Genomic DNA, 26,157 nt, shown 5'->3' on the forward strand with positions numbered 1-26,157 from the left:
TGAGTTCTTGATTCGGTGCCATCTCTTCTTAATGGACCAGGTTTCTTTGTTAGGTTTATTGGAAGCCCTTATGACTCACCCAAGCTGAGCACTGATAAGTAATAGACTTTAACCTGCTAAAGCTAAGGACAGGAGTCCCGATTATAATGGCAAATTGTTAGAACAAATGACAAAACAATAAGCTATTCCTGTTTAATTAGTTTTTACTTCATGCCCTTAAAGATAAAAGTGTTAAAATTCAAGAGAGTGGAAGACAAAGTCATCTGTTGCCATTTACTATCCTGTTACTTACTGTGACTAATATTAATGAATTTTGGATGCTGCCAAGATTATAGAATGCCAAAGAGAGTTTAAAATAAGCATATTTGTGTGTCTTTTATAGATGTGATCTCTCTTTTTTCTTAAATCAGACCCTTAACTACTTTATTAGCTAATATAAGTTTCAATTCTTTACATCTTGCCCCTAGTTATTTCCTTTTAAAAATTAATTTTCCTATTAAAGTACTATTCATAATAATGACCATACTATTATTGAATGATATTTATCTTATTGTAATACATATCAATATTTTAAATCCCATGAATAACTGAAAATATTTATGATACCTGATAAAATAATAAGTTTTGTTTTTTAGATCAAAAACTGTAACTAAGTTAATTTGATTAATCACCTAAGTGACACCTCTAAAGTATGAAAATAAACTAGCTGCCTTCAGAATATTCTCCTAGGCTCTAAAGCCATCCTCCTAGTGGAACTGGGCTCATGGCATTTTTAAGCTTTATTCCAATATCATATTACTATCACCCTATGTTGATGCCACAGTTAGTGATGTCCATGAGAAAAGAACCAGGGCAGTGGAAAGAAGGTAGAGCAGGAATGGGGACTTGATTTACTTAGATAAGTAGTTATATCAGTTTTTGAAAGTTAGAACATATATTTCTGGATTATCTCACTGATTATGCATCTTTTATTTTATTTTTAATATGTTTTATTGATTTTAGGGTGAGAGAGAAAATCATGAGAGAAACATCGATTGCCTGACTCCTACATGCCCCATTAAGTCTGCAACCTGGGCATGTGCCCAGACTAGGAATTGAACCAGTGATCTTCCAGTCAACAAACTGCCAGGGTATGATTCTGCATTTTTTAGAAGAGACAAGGCAACCTATGCCTGACATGATCATATATATTTTTTTAATTAAATCTTTATTGTTCAGATTATTACATTTTTCCTCTTTTTTCCCCCCATAACTCCCCTCCTCCCAGTTCCCGCCCCGCCCTCTGCCCTCACTCCCCACCCACTGTCCTCATCCATAGGTGCACTATTTTTGTCCAGTCTCTTCCCGCATCTCCCACACCCCTTCCCCCCCCCCCCAAGAATAGTCAGTCCATTCCCTTTCTATGTTCCTGATTCTATTATGATCACCAGATTATTTATTCACTTGATTCTTAGATTCACTTGTTGATAGATGCATGTTTGTTGTTCACAATTTGTATCTTTACTTTTTCTTCTTCTTCCTCTTCTTAAAGGATACCTTTCAGCATTTCATATAATACTGGTTTGGTGGTGATGAACTCCTTTAGCTTTTCCTTATCTGTGAAGCTCTTTATCTGACCTTCAGCTCTGAATGATAGCTTTGCTGGATAAAATAATCTTGGTTGTAGGTTCTTGCTGTTCATTACTTTGAATATTTCTTGCCATTCCCTTCTGGCCTGCAAAGTTTCTGTTGAGAAATCAGCTGACAGTCGTATGGGTATTCCCTTGTAGGTAACTGAGTTTCTTTCTCTTGCTGCTTTTAAGATTCTCTCTTTGTCTTTTGCTCTTAGCATTTTAATTATGAAGTGTCTTGGTGTGGTCCTCTTTGGATTCCTTTTGTTTGGGGTTCTCTGCACTTCCTGGACCTGTAAGTCTATTTCTTTCACCAGGTGGGTGAAGTTTTCTGTCATTATTTCTTCAAATAGGTTTTCAATATCTTGGTCTCTCTCATCTTCTGGCACCCCTATAATTCTGATGTTGGTACGCTTGAAGCTGTCCCAGAGGCTCCTTACACTATCTTCGTATTTTCGGATTCTTTTTTCATTTTGCTTTTCCGGATGGGTGTTTTTTGCTTCTTCGCATTTCAAATCTTTGCCTTGATTCTTGCGCTCCTCTGGTCTGGTGTTGGGAGTCTGTATAGTATTCATTATTTCAGTCCGTGTATGCTTAATTTCTAGTTGGTTCTTTATCATAACATCGAGGGTCTCATTAGATTTCTTGAGGATCTCACTACATTTACTGGCGGCTTCTAGACAGTTCTTAAGAGACCTTAAAAGTGTGGTTCTGAACTCAATATCCTCCATTGACAGTTTTGTCCTGTTTCTTTGTCTCCGCATTTTTTATGCTTTCTTGGTGCACGCCCTAGTGGTCTTTGTGCACAGTCTTGTTGTAGTTAAGCCTTGATTGTTGTCGGAAAACCGGGGGTGATTTGACCTCCAGGCTAACTGGCTGTGAGAGTCAGCTGTGTCTGCAGTGGGAGAGCTTCTGTGCTGGATCTCTAGGACAGTGCTAATCTAGCGTTTGCCTGAGGCTATCCGGCAAATGGTTCTGAGCAGGGCTTGGGCGGGGCAGATCCCCGGGGATCTACAGGGTGGGCGGAGTGAGCAGTTATGTCTGCTCTCAGTTCTGTCCCTAGGGGCTCTGCCTCACAGAGTCCCAGCAACTGCTGCAAACCTCGGAGAGAAAGCTGCCTTCCAGTTCTGACCGACGCCAGACAGTCCCGCTTCTCCCGTTTGAGTCTGGGTCCCTAAAGACTTGCCCGGATCTGGAGCTCAGAGTCTGAAACTCCCTCCCGATTGAAAACAACAACCGCGCCCTCTGCCTCCAGCCCACTCCGCGTGCACTCCGCACCTTAGTATTTCACTTCAGTACTGCGCCTCCTCTGAGTCTGGGTATGATATTCTCTTTCCTCCTAGTTGTAGAATTTCCACTCAGCCAGCCTTCCTGTGGTTCTGGATGATGTCCGTTCCGTCTTTTAGTTGTTTTTTGAAGTGGTTGTTCGAGGCAGCAATCTCTGGCGTTAACCTATGCCGCCATCTTGGTTTCTCTGACATGATCATATTGAAACAGGAATTTTTGGAGGTGAAAAAGACAGGTTTTAGGAAATTTTAGAAATGTTGGAAATTAAGGGGACCATGGAGGAAGCACAGGGCTGCAGAGCAGCAGAAAGTATTTTTCCATAGAATAGGGAAGTTGAAAAGCTGCAAAACGTACATTTCCATAGAATGAGGGAGTTGGGAACAGCAAAAGGTCTATGTTTACAAAATAAAGGGAAGGAAGCCCTTCATCCAGAAGGAGAAGAAGAATACCCAGAGGGAATAGGAAAGCAATAAGGAAGGAGGTGAGAACCCCATGTGAGGTTCAACCTTTGAGCCCAGGAGTTACTATAGTAACCAGTCTAAGGGAATAGTGACCAATCAGAAGGGATATCAGGGCACCAGGATCTGCAGCCTTTATAAGCCATAGGGAAAAGGAACTCAGTGGGACCCTTTCCCCTTCACAAGTGGGAGTCCATTCTGTGGGACTTTTTCCCCTTCCCCATGTGGGAGTCTGTACTTGTTCTTCAATAAATCTCCACCTTTGCTATACTACCCTCTGTCTGTCAATTCATTCTTCGACTCCGACGGACAAAGAATCAGGGTTCCAGTCCAAAAATTCCGTTTCAAAATTTATGATTTTAAATTTCTCTGTCCAATAAAGTAAGAGCCATGCTATGACATCTTGTCCTTGCTTTTCTGAGAACAGCTTGTTGTATTTTATTATGAGTATCACCAGTGTACTTAACTAACAATACTTTATGAGCTGGTTCTAAAACAAAAAGAACTTTTGAAAGCTTGGCAGAGCTATTTTTTTAAAAACATTCTAATCTACCATATTTAATATTCAGAGGAAATTGTTTACTCATAACTTGCCTTTATTACCTATCACTACTGGGATATTATATAGATACCATTTACATGTTTTGGCAATTATTGTCATTTTTGTCTCAAAAGCAATTATTATTTGATATGCTTAAAAAACTAGGAATTTTCTTTCTTTTTCTTTTTCTCTGTATCTTTATCTAATGCAGGGGCAGGGAACATCATTTGGTCTGGCCCTGCCAAGGCTTTAGGGGTGAGTTAATTAAATGTTGGACCTAATATAGCAGGTTAATTTTTAAGTTGATAGTATTGTATGACCCCCGAGCGATGTTATAAATACCCTAATGATCCTTGGCAGAAAAAAAGGTCCCCATCCCTGATAATGTGACTAAGCTGGATTTCAAGTGGATCTTTTAAGCTATTTATTTTTCTATAAATGCAATGAAACTTGTCTTGATTGAAGAAAAATAAAACTGTGCAGACTAATCAGATGTACAGGCCTGATTTATTTTATCCCACTCATTTTGGGGACATTTGTATTGCTTGGAATTTCTTTCTTAGGATCATATGGTTCCCTTATTTATCATGGATTATTCCTTTATTTATTATTGGACTCGTGCAAAAAAATGTATCATCCTTAGAATCTGTATCTTTCAATTATATTTTGATAGCTTTTATTTTTCACCAAGTCCTCTAACCTCCCATATAGATACTGTTACAACAATAGGCAAGTCAAGTGGGCCATGAGCAATTGGGCACACTTGTCAGAATTGTCTCTTGCAATTCCTCCTCAAGGGAACTGATTATCAGTTTATTTTGTGTATTAGGTTTCACATATGAGTGCAATCATGTGAGACTTGTCTTTCTCTGACTGGCTTATTTCACTTAGTATAATACTCTCTGGGTCTCTCCACGCTATCTCAAAGGGTAAGAGATTTTTTTTGTTTGTTTTTACTGCTGCATAGTATTCCATGGTATAAATGTACCACAGCTTTGAATCCATGCATCTACTCTACAGATGGGCACTTGGGCTGTTTCCAGATTTTAGCTATTGTAAATTGCGCTGCTATGAACATAGGGGTGCATACATTCTTTCTGATTGGTGTGTTGGGTTTCTTAGGATATATTCCTAGAAGTGGGACCACTGGGTCAAATAGAAGTTCCATATTTAATTTTTTTGAGGAAACTCCATACTGTTTTCCATAATGACTGCACCAGTCTGCTTTCCCATCAGCAGAGCACATTCTGGCCAGCACTGTCATTTGTTGATGGTAGCCATTCTGTCAGGTGTGAGGTGATACTTCATTGTCATTTTAATTTGCATCTATCGGATGATCAGTGACTTTGAACATTTTTTCATATGTTTCTTGGCCATCTGTTGGGAAGAGTCTATTTAAGTTATTTGCCCATTTTTTAAATTGGATTGTTTATCTTCCTTTTGTTAAGTTGTATGAGTTCCTTATATATTTTCTATATTAACCCTTTATCAGCTGTGTCATTGTCAAATATGTTCTTCGATACAGTAGGCTTCCTCTTCATTTTGTTGATGGTTTCTTTGCTGTGCAAAAGCTTTTTATTTTGATGTAGTCCCATTTGTTTATTTTCTCCTTAGTTTCCTTTGCCCTAGGAGATGTATCTACAAGCATATTGCTACGAGAGATGTTGAGATTTTGCTGCTTATGGTTTATTTTAGAGTGTTTATAGTTTCATGAGTTACACTGTGTCCTTTATCCATCTTGAGTTTATTTCCATGTATGGTGTAAGTTGGTGGTCTGGTTTCATTTTTTTTTTTTTTTTGCATGTATCTGTCCAATTTCCCAACATCATTTATTTATTTTTATTTTTTTAATATAAAAATAAATGAATGATTTCAGAGAGGAAGGGAGATGGAGACAGAATTAGTAACATCAATGCTGAGAGAGAATTATTGATTGGCTGCCTCCGGCATGCCTCCTTCTAGGAGTCAAGCCTGAAACGTGGGCAAGTGCCTTGACTGGGAATTGAACTATGACCTCCTGGTTCCTAGGTTGATGCTCAACCTGGGCCACGATGGCCGAGCACCAACACCATTTATTGAAGAGACTGTTTTGACTCCATTGTATACTCTTACCTCCTTTGTCAATTATTAATTGAGTATAATGGCTTGGGTTGATTTCTGGGTTCTCTGTTCTGTGACATTGGTCTATATGCCTGTTCTTGTTTCAGTACCATGAAGTTTTGATTACAGTAGCTTTGTAGTATAACATGATATCTGGTACTGTGATCCCTCCTACTTTGTTTTTCTCAAGATTGTTGTGGCTGTTCATTGTCTTTTTTGGTTTCATATAAATGTTTTATATAATATTTTAATTAACATTGTATAATTAATCAGTTAATAGGTTTTGTTGGGAGTTCTACAGATTTTCTTTAAATATATTTCCTTATGATTAGATTTTTACATCACTTTCCTGGCATAAATCACACTTCAACTGTGTATCATCAGTGATCTTCAGTTTAAATGTATTTAAAAGGAGCAAAAACTTAAAAAAAAAAAACACTTGAAAGCCATATTTATGCAGAGGCATCTGGATTTTTATTATTTTTCTACATCCAATTCCATATAACTTTTTTGACTCAATTCCACTCTTTCTCCAGTGCTCAACTTAATTTTCATAGAAACAGTAGTTCTTTATTTTTATTATATATCATCTGTTTACACATATTTAAATTATATCATATATTTATACTGACAAGTACAACAGGACTTGCAAGCAAACTTCAGGCTCTTGGTGAATTTACACTCAACTGTGGAAGCAGAAGTGGTAATGTTATGTATATGTATGTATATACAGGGTGAAACAAAATAGGTTTACAGTTATTCATATGGAACATAAAACCGTAATTAATAAATAATAATACAAGAATAAATGCTGTGTTTTGTGTACTCACAACTGTAAAAACTACTTTTGCCAATCCTGAATATATATCTACATAGATATATATGTGTGTATATCATCTATATCTATATCTATGTCCATATTCATATCCATATCTATATCTATACCTAATCTATATCTATATATGATTCTCCCAAATCTTTAATCACAGGAAAAACTGAAAATATCCTAAGCACCCATCAATAAGAAACATTTAAATAATTGTTTACTTTTTATTATTTAATAATATAATAAGAAGCCAATGAAAATAATTGGAAGGTAAATACATTTACTTATTTATGAAAATTTTGTAAGTAGCTAATGTTATCTATTGTATAAGCTGCAAAAATCTATTTATGTACATGTACAAATATATGAAAACACTGAAAGCATATGCAAGTTATTGAATTTTTGCATTTCATTTTATGTATTTTCTTGCTTGTGGAGAACTTTTGTGTATACAAAACGTTTATGCCAACACTTTTTTGTAAATAAGTAAAAAGAACTACTTTGGTAACTAGTTACGTAGTGTCTATGGTAACTAGAGTTATCATCATCAGACCTACTACTTTTTGAACATATACAATGTTGCAATTCAAGTAAGTCTCCAATTTTTTATTTTGTATATGAGAAAATTGTGAGCTAAGAAAAATCTTCAAATTACAGAGATGCTAAGATAACCACTATTAATAGTTTATTTTTCTTCCAAAAGAAATATTTAAAAGTTATTTTATTTAGATAAATTTTAATGTAAATAGGGAGTATAATACCATGATTGATAAACTAAAAAAAATATTAGAGCGATTAAATGCACTCCATTTCTTCACATGAAGGTTTTAAAATTTTTGTTGACCTGAATATTTAGAATTGTCCATTATGAAAATGGGGGAAATTGTCATAGCAAACATAGCATGATATAAACTATGCACTTGTAGCCTGGCCGGTGTGGCTCAATGGTTGGGCGTCGACCTATGAATCAGTATGTTCCAGTTGGATTCCCTGTCAGGGCACATGCCTGGGTTGTGGACTTGATCCCCAGTATGGGTTGTGCAGGAGGCAGGTGATCAATGATTCTCTCTCACCATTGATGTTTTTATCTCTCACCCTATCCCTTCCTTTCTGAAATCTATAAAAATATACTTAAAAAATAAAAAATAAATAGACTATACATGTGTCGATTATACTTTATTCTGGGCTATTTGAGTTAGGGTTGAATATACATATATATAAAATCATGTTTCACTGTAATAAGTTGAATAAAACTGCTATATGTGCTAAGGAAATAGGTACTATGATGGGCTTTGAAGTATAAGAGATTCATTGGGGATATTACTTGTGAAAGATGAGGGAAGGGAGTGAAGATCAGTAGTAAGCAGGGAAAACTGTTAGATGATGATACTGATCTGCTACCTGTGGAATGAGGGTGAGAAGGAAGAGGGCTGAGGAGCAAAAGCCTCAGACTGTTGTGCATCTTGGATAAAGTCAGAGTGTGGCCTCGGATTGATTGCTAGAGTGTATCCTGAAGGTGCTGCAGTTGGAGGCTCTCAGCTAACTCTTCTTGTTGAGGGTCCATTTTTGAAGGGAGATCTGAGTAGCACACTTCCCTGGCTGCAGCATGAAATGACACATTACTGTCTGAGAACCTTAAAATGTAGCTTAGTATTGCTCTGTAACTATCTAATCCTCTCATGCTATTGTCTCTATACAGTGTGCTACAGTTGAGATATGGTTTTATTTTATTTAAAGTTCATATTTAATATTGTTATGAAGCACAAATGAATTAGTAAGTATATTAAGAATTCATAAAAGCGGTTCATTCTAGTGAGTCCCTTTTCCTTTAAAGATCACAAAGGAGTCGGAAATGGTGTCCTGAAGTTAAATCCCATTTCACATGTCTAGTAATGTCACTTGTTATTAACATGCTCAAAGTGTCTAAATCAATGAGCCATGCAGTGTTTGAGCAAGTTGGGAGAAATTCATGATATAAATTTAATTATTTTCTTAATTAATGTTTTAGAAAAATGTGTGAGATTGCTGCTGTAATGCTATTCCATAGCCAATAAGCATATTTCTTCCTCTGCATGGAAATGTGCTTTAGTTATCAAATTATATGCTTATTGGCTTTAGAGATGATTAATATTTTAGTGCCACCAAATATATATTTTTAAAAAATAATTTCAATAACTATGTAAATGAAGCTAAAATCTATAATTCACTAATTTTAGTCAACACTTATTCCCAAACACACTAAGTACTAGTCTAAATGTAAAAGCCAAATTTTTGCTAAATTTTGCTGATAGATTTTAGAATCTAATCTAATAAAAGAGAAACATGCAAATTGACCATACCTTTGTTATGCCCCAAGCCACGCCCACCAGCCAATCAGAGCGAGTATATACAAATTAACCCAACCAAGATGGCACCCGGCAGCCAAAGGAGCTGGAGCAAGCAGGAGGCTTGGTTGCCCCAGTGATGGAGGAAGCCAAGCTTCCTGCCTGCCCTGGCCAGCTGTGACCTCCACAAAAGGCAACAAAATTTCAATTATAGAAGATAAATAAATCCCAGATACCTGCTTCTAGCCAGCCTCCACTGGGAGCTTGGGTAGCTGGGGGCTGTGGCCAGCCTGCAAACAGCCATCAGCCCCTCACCCAGGCTTGCCAGGCACCCCATCAGGGACCTCCACCCTGATCCGGGACACCCTTCAGGGCAAACCAGCCAGCCTCCACCCACGCACCAGGCCTCTATCCTATACAGTAAAAGGGTAATATGCAAACTGACCCTAACAGCAGAAGGACTGGGAATGAGTGGTCACTATGACACACACTGACCACAAGGATCAGATGCTTAATGCCTGGGTGGGGGGTGGAGCCCGCAATCGGAGGGGTCTGGGGGTCCCCTGCCCAGGCCTGACACCTGGGCCAGAGGCATCAGGCCTGGGTGGGGGGCGGAGCCAGTGATTGGGGTATATGGGGGTCTCCTGCCCAGGTCTGACACCTCTGGCCCAGGTGTCAGGCCTGGGCAAGGGGCCGATCTGGCAATCGAAGGGTGATCGGGGTTGACGCCTCTGGCCCAGGTGTCAGGCCTGGGCAAGTGGCCGATCCTGCAATCTGAGGGTGATGGGGGTCGACGCCTCTAGCCGAGGCATCAGGCCTGGGGGTCCCCTGCCCAGGCCTGACGCCTGGGCCAGAGGCATCAGGCCTGGGGGGGGGGGGGCAAGCCAGCGATTGATGTGAACTACAGAGGAATCACCTTTTCTGAATGCTCATTGGTTAAGCTCCCTGTATGCCACTGGTAATATTCTTAGTAACTTGGGTAATAAGAATCCAAAAAGGTGATCTAGGGTTTTTCACCACACTCCTGGCGAAAAAAGTGAAGGTCCGCTGCTGGAGGGCTAAGAAATGTCATATCCTGCCCTAGCCGGTTTGGCTCAGTGGATAATGCCTTGGCCTGCCGATGGCAGCATCTGGGTTCAATTCTGACCAAGGGCATGTACCTAGGTTGCAGGCTCCTCCCTGGCCGGGGCCCAGGTCAGGGCTCATGCAGGAGGCATCAATCAGTGTTCCTCTGACTTTGATGTTTCTCTCTGTCTTTCCCTTTCTCTTCCACATTCTCTAAAAATCAATGGAAACATATCCTCAGGTGAGGATAAAAAAAAAAAAATCAAGAAACTATTATTATACTAGAGGCCCGGTGCACAAAAATTTGTGCACTTGGGGGGGGGGGGGCTCTCAGCCCAGCCTGTGCCCTCTCACAGTCTGGGACCCCTCGGGAGATAACGACCTGCTGGCTTAGGCCTGCTCCCGGGTGGCAGAGGGCAGGCGCAATCCCTAGGTGCAGCCCCTGGTCGGGCTCAGAGCAGGGCCAATTGGGGAGTTGGGGCGCCGCCCCCTGTCATACACAGAGCAGGGTGATTGGGAGGTTGTGATTCCACCCTCAGTCACGCTCAGGGTAGGGCCAATTGGGGGGTTGGGGCACCATTCCCTGTCACACTCAAGGCAGGGTTGATGGGGATGTTGCGGCGCCACCCCCTGTCATGCACAGAGCAGGGCCAATCAGGGGGTTGGGGCATTTCCCCCTGTCACTCACAGAGCAGGGCCGATCAGGGGGTTGGGTCACAGCCCCCTGTCACACACAGAGCAGGGCGGATCAGGGGGTTGGAGCGCCGCCCTCTATCACCCACAGAGCAGGGCCGATGAGGGGGTTGGGGTGCCACCAATCTCACACTCAGGGCAGAGTTGATGGGGAGGTTATGACTCTACTCCATCACACACAGAGCAGAGCCCGGGGGGGGGGGGGGGGTTGGGGCGATGCACCCTGTCACACACAGAGCAGGGCCAATCAGGGGGTTTGGGTGCTGCCCCCTGTCATGCTGATCCCGGTGCCGGGAGGCATATTACCCTTTTACTATATAGGGTAGAGGCCTGGTGCATGGGTGGGGGCTGGCTGGTTTGCCCTGAAGGTTGTCCTGGATCAGGGTGGGGGTTCCCACGGGGGTGCCTGGCCAGCCTGGGTGAGGAGATGATGGCTGTTTGGAGCTGGTCACACATCCTTCAGGGTGGGGGTCCCCACTGGGGTGCCTGGCCAGTCTGGGTGAGGGGCTGAGGGCTGTTTTCAGGCTGGGGGTGACTGAAGCTCCCAACCGCTCCTTTTTTTCTTCTTTTTTTTTTTTTTATTCTGGGCCAGCTTTAGCTTTGAGGCTTGGCTCCAGCTCGTAGGCCTCCACTGCTGAAAGTAGGTTTCTGGCTTTTGCTTACAATGTTGCGATCCTGCTGGCTGAAGCCCGGCAGGTTTCTGGGGTTTTGTTTAGCTTCTATGTTTGTTACATAGTTGCTTGCAGCTCAGAGGCCTACAGCGGCAGGTGGGGAACATTGGAGTCCTCCATCACTGAAGCAAGCAAGCCTCATGTTAGTTTCAAGCTGCCTGGCTGCCGGCCGCCATCTTGGCTGGCAGTTAATTTGCATATCGCTCTGATTAGCCAATGGGAAGGGTGGCGGTCGTACGCCAATTACCATGTTTCTCTTTTATTAGATAGGAGGATGAAAGACACATCTTGAAAATGCCTAAAGAAAGTTGTCATTTTTTCATGGTGAAGGGACGGGAGTCTGTGTTGATGAAAACACCTTGGTGGCCTCGGTGACTGGCAGTGGCTGCAGCAGCGGGGTGTTGGGGCTGGTGCCTTTCCCTGATCAGCCCGGTCACCTCCCACAAAGGGAGGCCAGACTGCGGCTTATGCCCTATCACCAAAGGGAACAGGGAGTGGGCCTAAGCCGTCACTAGGACATCCCCTGAGGGCTCTCAGTATGTGAGAGGGGCCAGGCTGGGCTGAAGGACACCCCCCACCAGTGCCCCTAGTCCTTTTATAAAGAGAAAAGTCTTTATAAGAAGGAGTCTAAGGTAGGTCTCTCTTACATTGATAATAACTGAGTTGGCATGAAAATATACATCTCTGGACTCAATATCTTTAGGCCTTTTCCACTGAAATATGTTTTCTCAAGATAAAACAAGTTTCATATTATTCTTGAACTGTGAGGTTCCACAGTCTAACTTCACTGTGATTTTTACCCCTTGTCATTGCTTTTGGATGTTGTATCCCTGGTTACAGACTCTGATAAGACACTCTCGTTATCTGTAGGGAGGTACACGTTTTGTATTTCTAAATTTGAGTGACTGATTCAAATACTTGAAGTATATTAAAAGATGATTAAGTTCCTCTATTTTATATTAAGCAGAACTAAGCTCTGCAGAGATGTTCTGCCAAATGATTTATTTTGGTTTCTTTAGAAAAGCCTTTTTTTAGAAAAAGCCTTCTGGGAAAGCTCATCATGTTAGTAAGCAAGCCCTGGGCTGGGAGAGTTGATGTCAACTTCTGCTCTGCCATTATCCAGTTGTTTTACTTTAAGCAAATCCCATCACTTTTCCATTCCATTGGTAAAATTGGTTGATGGTATTAATTTTCTTGATCCTGGATTATAGGTTTAGGCAGAAGGGGTTTGTTGTGGAGTACAAGAGCTTACTTGTATCTCTGTGCCCTTTGAAACCCAGATCTCTCCTTTATCCTTCTTAAAGGCACCATTATCTCTGGTACCTGGTACCACATTGAGATCTCCCAGTTCACATGGAAGCAATAAATCAAATCAGTGCTTAGTATGTCACAGAAAATGCCTGTCAACCGAAACACTACTAGATTTCAGACATGTGGCCTACCTGCTGGTAAACTATGGGAGAAAGGAATGCAGTTCAGAATTTACTACAGGCATGTGGCAGCCTTTAAGATCAGATTCATATTTAATATCTGCCTTTTCCACTGTTGCTGAAGCTGTTATCAGTCAACTATCGTCATCTTTGCTGTATCCCACGCAAAATAAGACAGACAGAGAAAGGCGAATGTCATATGATCTCACTTACGTGTGGAATCTAATGAACAAAATAAACTGATGAATAAAATAGAATGAGAGGCATGGATGAATGGAATAGACTGACAGGGGTCAGAGGGGAGGGAGAGGTGGGGGCTGGATGAGAGAAGGTGAAGATATTAGCTAAAGAATGGATATGTATAGCCCATGGACACAGACAATAGTGTGGTGACAGCCAGAGGAAGGGGTGGCTGGGTGGAAGTAGAAAAAGGGGCGGGGGGTATTGGGGTGGAGGACATTATTATTATATGTAAAGTGCTCGGTTTCTTACAATAAGTTAATCTTGGGTGTGTCTGTATTTAAAAGGAAAATGACACGTCACAGGATGGTTGAGTAATGAGGGATTTTCTGGTACAGTAGAATAATGATATTTTAGAAATAATCAACTATCAGCTTTACCAGTTTATTTTCTGCTAAAGAGCATTTGCTAATCCCTTGTGTATCTTCATATTTAATTCATTTCTTTTACTTTTGCTTCCACAGAGGAAGTTTTGTTTTTAACCCAGGAATTTTGATGATATTCTATTGCTTTTGGAATGATCATGTCTTCAAGGTTTAGCATTCTGGTAAACTTAAAAATCATTTGAAATCAAAGTTTGAAATGTCCACTAAGCATTTATTTATGAATTTCCATTAAAAAACAAACAAACAAAAAACAACAAACCTTAATGCTCAGATACTAGGATAATCTTCTACTTAAGCCAAGAGAACAAGATCTTTAAAAACTTTCAGCACATTTTTCCTACTTTATTAATAAGCCAATGATGGTGCCTTAACTGTCAATAACTGTATAAGCTTATGTTTTTTAAAATGCTGCAAGTTTTCTTTTCCTGAACCTTTTTTTTTTCTTCTATTCATACTGGCAGAAGCCCTTGCAGCTCCTACCAAAGGAATTATTTTAATGGAGAATGCAAATCTGAGTAAAGAGGAATCAGTGTGTTATGACAACAGGGTGCCAGTAAACTTTATATAAAAAGCTCTTGTGAGAACTCTGTCTTTTTGGTTGTCACCATGATCACTTGCTTACCTTCAAAACCACTGTCGGCCAGTGAAATGGAGAGAGAAAGGTGACTAATCTCAAAAACCAGTATCTTCTGTTAGTTTGTAATACTATCTTGGCATGTCTCAGGAAGGCTCATCACTGTCTGCTCATATCCTAGTCAATTCATGCATCCCACCATTGTTTTCTCTGAATTATTTTTAATTTTCCCTCTACTCTCATTATAATTGTAGTTTCCCTTTTCCTATGCTGAGCCACCTATTAGCCAGGAGGCATAATCAGGGTTAAGAGATACATTTATTCTGATCTTAAGCTTCTAATCCATAGCATTCTTGAGTCAGGTGACACAAGGATCTGTACAAACATTCCCTGAGATCCCTATGAAATAGACACCATGCCAATTTCATAATAAACATTGAGCCTCAGCGGTTAAATAAGCTGCTCAAGCTCACAGCGAGGTTAGAGGGTTTTTGACTCTGAAGCCTGTGATCTTAACAATTATAATGTTCATCTGTGTGTGGTGGTGCTGCAGGTGTGGAGGAGGGAGAGGTGATGACTTAGTCCTCTTTATCTGGATGGAGAAAACTGCAGATCTTTGGGGCTGAAGGCCAGGCTTTACTCCTCAGCATTTGTAAAGCTGCTTTACCTTTTTAAAAAATATATATTTTATTGATTTTTTACAGAGAGGAACGAGAGAGATAGAGAGTTAGAAACGTCGACGAGAGAGAAACATGGATCAGCTGCCTCCTGCGCACCTCCTACTGGGGATGTGCCCACAACCAAGGCACATGCCCTTGACCAGAATTGAACCTGGGTCTCTTCAGTCCACAGGCCGATGCTCTAGCCACTGAGCCAAACTGGTCAGGGCTGCTTTACCTTTTAAAACCTCCATTCACTCTCCTGTGAAGGATGAGTCTCCGATCTCGAAGTGACTGAGGAGAAGGAGTTGAGAAGAGCATGGTGTGTTTGGGAAACTAAGTCCTTTAGATGAGGCTGGAGTAGATCCCAGAGGGTAGGCACAAGACCTTCTTTTCCCCTGCTGAGTCACAATTATAGGGCATATAGTAGACACTCGGTGGGTATTAATTAAGGAAAAAGGGACAAGTTATAGGAGATAATTAGAAAGGCTAGCATAAGAGGGTTCGGGAATTTGAAATTCAGGCAACAAAAATGACTTATGGGTGCATTATTAAATTCCGAATATTTTTCTGAGCTTTACTTGGATGGTGATAAAAACACAAACACAGAGCTTATGGAGCATAATCATTCAAAGGGAATACTAATTACTTGAGTGGCTGTTGGAAGATTCAGAATAATGAAAGCAATGGTCTTGTAGACAGTGATAAGCTGCTACATAAATTTATGATGAACTTATACCCTATGGCAAAGACAGTGTAGTTGAGATTTTCGATATACTACAAAACTAATTATAGAGGATTGTAGCTTCAATAGTCAGGTTTTACCAAATAAAAAGCAATCTGGAAAACATAAAAGATTAATTTTAAATGTTTTTCTTTCTCTGCCTCCAGTTCCTTACAACCTCTGATATGTGGCTACTATACTCTCCTAAAAGTTTGGATAAAGCTCTTTCTTGACCACACTTTTTTTTTTTTTAAATGACTAGCCATTTCAGAATTTCAGCTGAGAAGTGGTTATCTCCATAACTCCTAGGAGCACACACCATTAGTGATGCTGAAACCAGATAATCAATGGGTCCGGGCTGCCTGTCACTGCTTGAGCCAATTCAGCAGAGACAGGGTTGAATCATATATGAGCATTTATTCCAATAATGCAAGCAGAACGGGAGAGCAGCAGGTCATCCACAAAAATCAGCTCTGCAACCCACCATAACTCAGCTGCTTACATTGTGTGGGGAGCCGGCACGGTCATGGCATACTCAGCCCCAGGGCGCCTTATGTGCCATGCCAGCTCAGCCTGGTTCAGTGACCCTGAGTCAGGGGGTGAAAGGATTGAGAAAAGACAGACAAGAGAATGAAAGCTGGGTCTCGGTGGGACGCTGCTCCCTGATGAGGAGACAGCGCCAGCGCCCACAAGCCATGTCTTTATTTTATAGCAGATGCCACAAGGCAAAGTAGGGGCATGATCACGTTGTTTACAGCATTCTCGTGAGTTTCAACCTCACTTAAGTACATGCATCCAAACTCTATCACAAGGCACGTGGGGCTATGTGTTTGGACCATAGGTTCAAGCTTACAACCACAGTCGTTGGCTATAATTGTGCTGGGAGCGCCCTGCCCTCCAGCTGGGACTTGCACGTGACAATGAGAGGACCCTGTCCTTTCATTAGTCTGAGGCTTGAACCTGGTCAAAACACTGTAACCGTGCCCCACAACATTGGGTAGAAGGACAAATATTACACAGGGAAGTAGGTAGGCGAAAGGGATAAGAATGGGTATACAAAATGGGCAGTTTATAGGCAATGCGGGCTGGGGATTTGCAAAGGCCTACAGCAGGGGTCCTCAAATTACGGCCCGCGGGCCACCTGCAAATACAAATATTGTATTTGTTCCCGTTTTGTTTTTTTACTTCAAAATAAGATATGTGCAGTGTGTATAGGAATTTGTTCATAGTTTTTTTTTAAACTATAGTCCAGCCCTCCAACGGTCTGAGGGACAGTGAACTGGCCCCCTGTTTAAAAAGTTTGAGGACCCCTGGCCTATGGGTATGCAAAGGGCTGGATGTTTTCAAAAGGCTGGACTTTTGCAAAGGCCTGGAAGTTTGCAAAGGGCTGACACCTCTGGCTTCTGCAAAAAGGTTGTTATTCTTTCCATGATAATAGGCAGCTCCCAGAAGTGAAGGATGGACCAAATTTCCAACTTTCCATCCATGATTTTTGTACATGGGGGTAAACTGCAATCCAGTTTCATTCATTTGCATGAGGCTTTGCAGTTTTTCCCAGGTCCCACATGCAACTCCCAGCCAGGTTGGAATATTCTTTCTTTAATCAGAACAAAACAATCACAGTTAACAGAGCATGATTAATATTTCTTATAATTATAGCTGGTCCTCAATATTCTATTTCTGTCCCTAATAGTGCCAAGTTGTTTTAGACTTGTAATTAGATAAGAATTGATTTTCCAAATTAATTGAACAAATTCTAGTTTGGACTGAAAAACAGTTTTAAAAAGATACTGCAATAAACAAACAACAACACACAGCCTGGAAGGCATAGCTCAGGGCGTGCAGGAAGCAGCTGATCTATGATTCTCTCTCATCATTATTGTTTCTCTTTCTCTCTTTCTCTCTCTCACTCTTCTTCTCTGAACTCAATTAAAATATATTTTAAAAATAAACAGAAGTTATTCTGTTTGATGTAGTCCCATTTATTTAGTTTTGTCTTTACCTCCCTTGCCTTTGGGGTCCAGTCCATAAAATGTTCTCTACCACCCAGGTCCATAAGCTTTCTACCTATATTTTTTTTCTATGTGACTTATAGTTTTGTGTCTTATGTTTAAGTCTTTGATCCATTTTGAATTGATTTTTGTACATGGGGATAAACAGCAATCCAGTTTCGTTCGTTTGCATGTGGCTTTTCAGTTTTTCCAGCACCATTTATTGAAGAGACTACCTTTACTCAATGTGCATTTCTGGCTCCTTTGTCGAAAATTATCTGTCCATACACATGCAGTTTTACAGCTGGGGTTCTCTATTCTGTTCCATTGATCTGTGTGTCTGTTTCTCTGCCAATACCATGCTGTTTTGATGATCATAGCTCTGAAGTATATTTTGAAGTCAGGTAGCATGATACCTCCAGCATTGTTCTTTTTTTTTTCAGGATTATTTGGCTATTCTGGGTCTTTTGTGGTTCCATGTAAATCTGATGATTTCTCATTCTACTTCTTTAAAAAAAGACATTGGGTTTTGATGGGGATTGCATTAAATCTGTATATTGCTTTGGGTAAAATGGCCATTTTAACTATTTTCATTCTTTCAATCCATGAGTATGGGATATTTTTCCGTTTTGTTGTGTCTTTTTCAATCTTTTTTAATAATGTTTTGTAATTTTCAGTATATAGGTCTCTCAAATTCTTTGTTAAGTTTATTCCTGGTTAGTTTATTCTTTGGGTTACAATTGCAAAAGGAATTATTTTCTCTATTTATTTTTCTGAAGTTTTGTTCTTGGTATACAGGAAGGCAATGGATTTTTGCACATTGGTTTTGTATCCTGCAACTTGACTGTATTTGTTTATTGTTTCCAATAGTTTTTGGTAGAGTCTTTTGGGTTTTCTATATACAGCATCATGTCATCTGCAAAAAGTGACAGTTTGAGTTCTTTCTTCCCTGTTTGGATGCCTTTTATTTCTTTCTCTTGCCTTATTCCTCCTGCTAGAAGTTCCAATACCAAGTTGAATAAGAGTGGGACATCCTTGTCTTTTTCCTGATCTTAGGGGAAAAGCTTTCAGTTTTTTACCATTGAGTATGATATTGGCTGAGGGCTTATCATTAAGGCCTTTAATATGTTGAGGTACTTTCCTTCTATTCCTATTTTATTGAGCGTTTTAATCATACATGGATATTGTTTCTTATCAAATGCTTTTTCTGCATCTATTGACAAGATCATATTTTTATCCTTTCTTTTGTTAATGTGGGGTATTACGTTGATTGATTTGCAAATGTTGAACCATCCTTGTGTCCCTAGAATAAACCCCACTTGATCATGATGTATTATTTTTTGGATATACTGTTGTATTCCATTACCTAGTAGTTTGTTTAGGATTTTTGCGTTGAAGAGCTTCTGCACAGCAAAAGAAATGGACAAGCAATGTGGTGGTTGCCAGAGGGAGGGCAGTGGGAGGAGAAAGGGATCCTAATATGAGGTGACAGGAGAAGACTTGACTTTGGGTGGTGGGCAAATCTATATACGGTCCTATATATAGATTTTGTAAATTAGTAATCCACACATGAAACCTATATGTCAAAGATGACTAATGTCACCCCAATAAAAATTTTTTAAAAATAAAAATAAATAAATAAATACATACATACGTACATAAAATAAATAAATACATAAATAAATAAACACCACAAAACTTAATTTTAGAGCAGTTTTAGATTTACTGAAAACTTGAGGGGAAGGTAAAAATATTTACAATATACTCCTCTCAGGGACATATGTACAGCCTTCCCAGAATCAACATCTTATCCTAGAGCAATGAACTTATTAAAATTGATCAACACACAGTGACACATCATACCCACCCAAAGTCTATTGGTTACATTAAGGTTTACAATCGGTATTATATACTTTATGGGTGTATACAAATGTGTAATGACATGTATCTGATATTGTTGCATCATACAGAGAAGTTACACTGCCCTAAAAATGTTCTGTGCTTTACCTGTTCATCCTTCTACCCTCCCCCGGCAATCAATGATTTTTTACTGTCTCCATAGTTTTGTCTTTTGTGGAATGCCATATATTTGGAATCATACAGTATGTACTCTTTTCGGATTGGCTCCTTTTGCTTAGCAATATGCATTTAACCTTTCTCTGTGTCTTTTTATGGTTTCTGTCTTTTTAGTGCAGAATAATATTCTATTGTCTAGATATATTATAGTTTATTTATCTATCCACATACTGAGGGACATCCTGGTTGCTTCCAAGTTTTGGCAATTATGAAGAAAGCTGCTGTAAGCATCCGTGTGCAGGTTTTTGTATGGACATAATTTTCAACTCCTTTGGATAAATACTTTGAGTGTACTTGTTGGATTGGATAGTAAGAATGTGATTAGTTTTGTAAAAAAACCACCAAACTATCTTTCAAGGAGGTTGTAGCATTTTGCATTTCCACTACCAATGAATAAAAGTTCTTGCTGCTCCACATCCTCACTGACATTTGGTGCATTTTGGATAGTTCAATTGGATTTACCAGGCTTAGGAGCTAAACAATAAAAGAATTATGAATAAATAAAAATATATTACTTTTATCACTTTAAAAATACATTTTTATTGATTTTAGAGAGAGAAAGGGAGAGGCATCTATAATAATAAAAGGGTAATATGCTAATTAGACCGAGAGTCTTCTGGACATCATTCCGGACATCCTTCCTGATGAAGCCGGGGCCAAAGGGAAGCAGCGGCGGGAGGGAAGGTAGCCAGGGTCCCAGGTGCCTGCTGGTGGCTGGAGGAGGGAAGCCTGGGTCCTGGGTGCTGGAGGGAAGCTGGTGCCAGCAGCCCGACTCCTGGGTGACGGAGGGAAGCTGGTGCTGGCAGCTGGGGGAAGGAAGGCTTACTCTTGCATGAATTTTCGTGCATCAGGCCTCTAGTAGAAAGATAAAAACATACATAGAGGCATGTGAAAAAGGAATGTTTAGGGGTGAAAAAGACAGGTTTAGGAAATTTTAGAAATGAGGGGGACCATGGAAGAAGCACAGGGCTGCAGAGCAGCAGAAGTTATATTTCCATAGAATAGGGAAGCTGACAAGCTGCAACAGGTACATTTCCATAGAATGAGGGAGCTAGGAACAGCAAAAGGTCTATATTTGCAAAATAAAGGGAAGGAAGCCCTTCATCCAGAAGGAGAAGAAGAAAGCCCAAACGGAATAGAAAACAATAAGGAAGGAGGGGGGAGGGTGGTGAACCTCACATGTCCCTTTGAGTGACCAATCAGAGGGAATATCAAGGCACAAAGATCTGCAGCCTTTATAAGCCAGAGGGAAAAGGAACTCAATGGAACCCTTTCCCCCTTCCTACGTGGAAGTCCATTCTGTGGGATGCTTTCCCCCTCCCCACTTGGGAGTCTGTACTGTGAAATTCTTTCCCCTTCCCCATGTGGGAATTTGTTCTTGTTCTTCAATAAATTTCCACCTTTGCTATACCATCTTCCATCCATGGATTCATTCTTTGACTCCTATGGACAAAGAATCCGAGGACCTTCCTGCCCAGGGGAACACCGTGTGTTCCAGTCCAAAAATTCTGTTTCACTTGGATTGGGTGCCTCCTGCATGACCCCCACTGGGGATCAAGCCCACAACCTGGACATGTGGCCTGACCCAGAATCAAACTGTGACTTCTTGGTTCCTGGGCTTACTCTTAACCACTGAGCCACACCGGAAGGCTATCTATCACTTTTATCAAATAAATGTTAGCAAACATCTATTGGGAAAACACATGTATATAAATTGTATGTTTTCTGTTCTTTCATATCCCAGGTTTTATGGCCCTACAATTTCCATAAGAATTGCATAATGTCTAGACATTTATGAAACAGTAGTAAATACTTTCATGATAAAAATATTCTTCTTAATGTCCTTCTGAATTGATATGATAGGTTCTTACTTTAGGGCCTGTCTCTCCTGTTCCTTGAGGACAAGAGTCTTATTATGTGTCTTTGTATTCTAAAGGCCTATGGAAGGGTCATACCAACAGTAGATATTCAACAAATATTAGGTGATTGGATTAATTAATAACTTAGGAAAGGGTACAAACTTACAGCTCTGTGAATAATTTGAAGTTTCATTAATAAAATAAAATAAATTTTCTTAAAAGAGATCAATAACAATTGAATTTAAAGTTCAAATGCTGGCTTTTATCAATAAAATATTTTGTGATGACAATATGATTAATAGCATTGACCACTTAACTGACAGTGATCATAAAGACAATGTGATCTGAAAAGAATATAAATAGATGAACTAGATTAGGATGCTTGTGGGATAGGAAGAAATAGTAACGAAAAAGTGAACCTGTCAAAAGTTACTGCCTGTGGTGATTAATGCTCCAGATTGCAACGTGAGGTGGCTTATCTCCATTTATTCAGACCTGGTAGCATCCTTGATCAGGGCTTCCCTGTGAAGCATATGAAAATGTGCATGAGAAAATGATCCTAAATTTACCCCTTGTGGCATTCAATAGCCTCCCTGGTATGACTGCCTCACTTTGCTGTCTGTGTCTTCCAGACTTGTCTAGCATCACCCAGTTCTCCATATCCAACACTCCAGTCTCTTAGAGTTGCATGCAGTTTCTCAAGAATACTGTCTTTTCCAATCTCCAGCATTTACATCAACTTCTCTGATTAGAGTGCCCATGGTGGGCCTGTTGATCTGACGAACTCCTCTTTTTTTATTGTATAGGATATGGTATTACATCTTCTCTGAGTCCTTCCAGACATGTCCAATGTGGTGTAGGTTGCTGCTTATTGAGACATACTATAGTCTCTTCATGTTCTTTATTATATTCATTACACTCTGCTTATAATTATGTGTTTATATGTCAGTGTCTTTTATATGATACTAAAGGCCCAGTGCATGAATTCGTGCACCAATGGGGTCCCTCGGCCTGGCCTACCGAAATGGGCCGAAACCGGCTCTCTGACATCTTCTGAGGAGTCCTGGATTGCGAGAGGGTGCAGGCCAGGCTGAGGGACCCCACCAGTGCATGAATGGGTCCGGGGAGGGACTGCAGGAGGGCTCCAGGGCTTATCCTGCCCAGCTCACTCAGTTCCAATTGGCCGGACCCCAGCAGCAAGCTCACCTACCAGTTGGAACATCTTCCCCCTGGTGGTCAGTACACTTCATAGCAAGTACTTGAGCAGACTTACCATAATATTAGCATATTATGCTTTGATTGGTTGAATGGACCACCGGTTGACCAGACACTTAACATATTAGGCTTTTATTATATAGGATGGGGTCCTTGGCTTCTGGGATTATTTGTACTCAGTACATCACCATAGATAAAAAGATAGCTTCGTGAATGAGTTGATTCAGAAACAGTCCTGGGGCAAGGCAGATTAGAATGCATACCCATGATGGCTTTAGGGATGTCCTCTAAGTAGAGAAAACAATAATAAGGGGTTAATCAAGAAGTATATATTGTAAATCCTAAGAAACTCCATGGAACTTCTCAAATATTTTTGTTTTCTAGAAACCCATTGAACAAAAACTTTTGGCATCTCCCCATATATCTTTGCTCATCTTTTCAATTAGAGTAATTAGATAATTTTATGTATCATAGGTCTTTTGTGATTAATATTAGTTTTATTTTTTAAATATCCTTTCTGTGTGTTTTTTTCTTTGGAGTCCCTGAAAGCATATGCTGGAGGGGAGGACGTGCTGGAGGGAAGCATATGTTAGAGGGGAGGGTGTGCCGGAGGGGAGGACATGCTGAGTAAAAGGACTGCTGTCCTTAAGACAATGTCTGCTCCCGTCCCTGCTTTGTGTTTTGCTGCCCCCGTTACATCAACAGACTGCAGCTTTCCTCCTCTCTGCCTCCCAGGGACCTTTGAGAGTCCACAGCAGAGCAGCCTCACAGACCTGTGAGGACCCAGCGACCTCATCACTTTGATATGGGCTATATTTTGAGTGACACACGCTTTAAAACAAGCAGTAATTCCCCAAATTCCAGATGGCTGTCTGTATCTGTAGAGCAGATACTTAGAAATATGGTTCTTCTGAAATGTGACATAGAAAGGTGGTGTGCCGAGTGCTGAGGATGTGGTTTTTTTTTAGTAAAATGGGGCCTGTGAGCAGGACGAAAGTACAGGAATGAAGCTTGTGTGTCAACAGGTACTCTCTGATTTTATTCTCTTTGTATACTTATTAAAAAGGTGTTTATCACTTACATGTAATGTGTATTAAAGTGCCCACACACATGCAACCACACAAATACACACATACAGTTTTATAACAAATTATAAAGATATTTCTTTATGTAAGAGAATGCAGGTAGATAAAAATCATGAAGGCAAGGCAAATGAAAATGGGAAACATATTCCTATGTCAGAGTTAATTTTTAGTGTTATATTAGGTATGTCCCACTTGCCTTGCTCTTATCTTCCTTCCTTTCAGCATGTACATAACATGATTGGTCTACAAAGGAGAGGAGCTGCTGCAGGATTTGTAAAGGGGAATCAGCTGTAGTGGCTGAACTCACTCATCAGGCCCAGCCTTTGGTGGTCCACACATGAGTTTCACACCAAAATAGAAGAAAGAGCAAAGTCTTCCTACTTGTTTAATCTTCATTCACCTCTGTGGTGATGTGTATATCTGGGTGATGTGTCTTTGTGTATATGTGTATTTATTTAGCAATCTTAACCTCTATATTCAGAAGATAAGATGTTTCCTTGTTTTACACCTGTAAAACTAATTTTTCTAAGGTATGCTAAAGGCTTAGATAAAGAATAAATTAAAAAATCCACTATGTCTCTCACATGGTTCCCAGGATTGATGAAAAACAGAATTTTTAAAAATTCTTAGCTTAATGATGAAGCTTATATATTTTTATGGCTCAATTATTTCTAGGATAAATAAAATTCTAAATACTCCATTGGAGCACATTGCTTTGCTACACAAAAAAATCTAATATCTAGGCTTACACACTAGCCGCTCAGTACCTCCATGTGACAGCTGCATTCTTTGTCTGACTGTGTTTGAAAGCTCACCATATCACAGTTCAGGAGCAGATTTATAACATGTATAATTGTAAGTCATCTTTGATGTTAACGATTATATTTTCAGTGTCTACACATATATTTATGTATATATGTATTCATAGCTTATGTGTATACATCAGTTTTACTTTTTAAAACATTTTTATTGATTTTGGAGAAGAAGGGAGAGGGATAGAGAGATAGAAACATCAATGATGAGAGAATCATTGATCGGCTGCGTCCTGCACACTCCCTACTGGGAATCGAGCCGGCAACCCAAAGCACATGCCCTTGGCCAGAATTGAACCTGGGACCTTTCAGTCTACAGGTCAAGGCTCTATCCACTGAGCCAAACTGGCCAGGGTTACCTTTTATTTTTTAAACTTTCAGATAGTTGAGTTTGTTCTGCATTAAAAAATATTCTGTTATCCCGTGTTAGCAAGCAAATTTTATCTTTATGATGAGAAAATCCTTCCATGATGTTCCATGCCCACAAGGTGAAGTGTGGATTCTTAAGCTGTCACAAGGACCACCCCAACTTCTTTCCAGACATGTCACCTCATCTCCACTGTGCTACATCACAATTTTCTGTGTACCTTCATTGTGACACTTACCCTGTTTTATTACACTGTATTTATGTTTGTGATGGTGACTACTACCAGATTTTAAATTACTAGGGAAGCCCACATCTTCATTTTTATCTTTCCATTAGTATGATGGCTGGCACATAAAAAATTATCAAATGAGGCTCATAAACTGAATTAAAATGCCTTTATACAATCCCTCTGTTGAATAAAACACACATGTTAAGAAATGGTATAAGAGTTTTCAAGCTTTCTCCTCGGTGCTTATCATGAGAAAGGAAGATAAGTGCTTTATAGACTGACAGCAACAACGATCAGTCAAGCCTGCCATTCAGGATGCTCTCCCTGGGCCCTGGGAGGTGAGGCTGCTGCACAGTGGACTGACCCCATTTGAAATAGCAGCTCTTGTTCTGGAGCAAGACCTTGCTCTCGTCATTTCAGAAGGACTTCTAAGCAAGCACCTTGACAGAATAGCCTAACTCCAGAACAAAACCAACAAGTGTGCGTAGCAGGGAGAAGAGATGGCAAGAATAGAGGAGAGGATAGAAGGAAGCAGCAGAGATGTTAGCAGCCAATTTGTGGTGAAATTTGAAATAGTGTATTTCATTTTGATTTAAAACGTGCCATGATCTTAGCCAGCATCGGATGCCCCGCAGGACTCTTCCACAGACTGGCTCTCAGGATTTGGCCCCATGAGAACATGCTATGGAGTGAGCTCCTTGGGGTTTCTTCCTTATAATTTGTGCACCGAGGTTTCCCCAGCAAGCAATTCAGGTCAGATCTAAGCTGATGTGCATTCTGACTGCAACTCAACCAAAAAAGAGGAGGCCTTGTCCCATAGCTGGTAGGCAAGAAAGCGTTTAAATCAGGCTTTTCCAACCAGCCATGGCTTTGTCATGTGCTTGTTTGTTTTCATCATGCTCCTCATCCAGATGGCTAATTTTCTGCTGCAACTG

The sequence above is a fragment of the Myotis myotis genome, unplaced genomic scaffold (genome assembly GCF_014108235.1).
Source record: "Myotis myotis isolate mMyoMyo1 unplaced genomic scaffold, mMyoMyo1.p scaffold_m19_p_10, whole genome shotgun sequence".
In the NCBI taxonomy this organism is placed as follows: Eukaryota; Metazoa; Chordata; class Mammalia; order Chiroptera; family Vespertilionidae; genus Myotis; species Myotis myotis.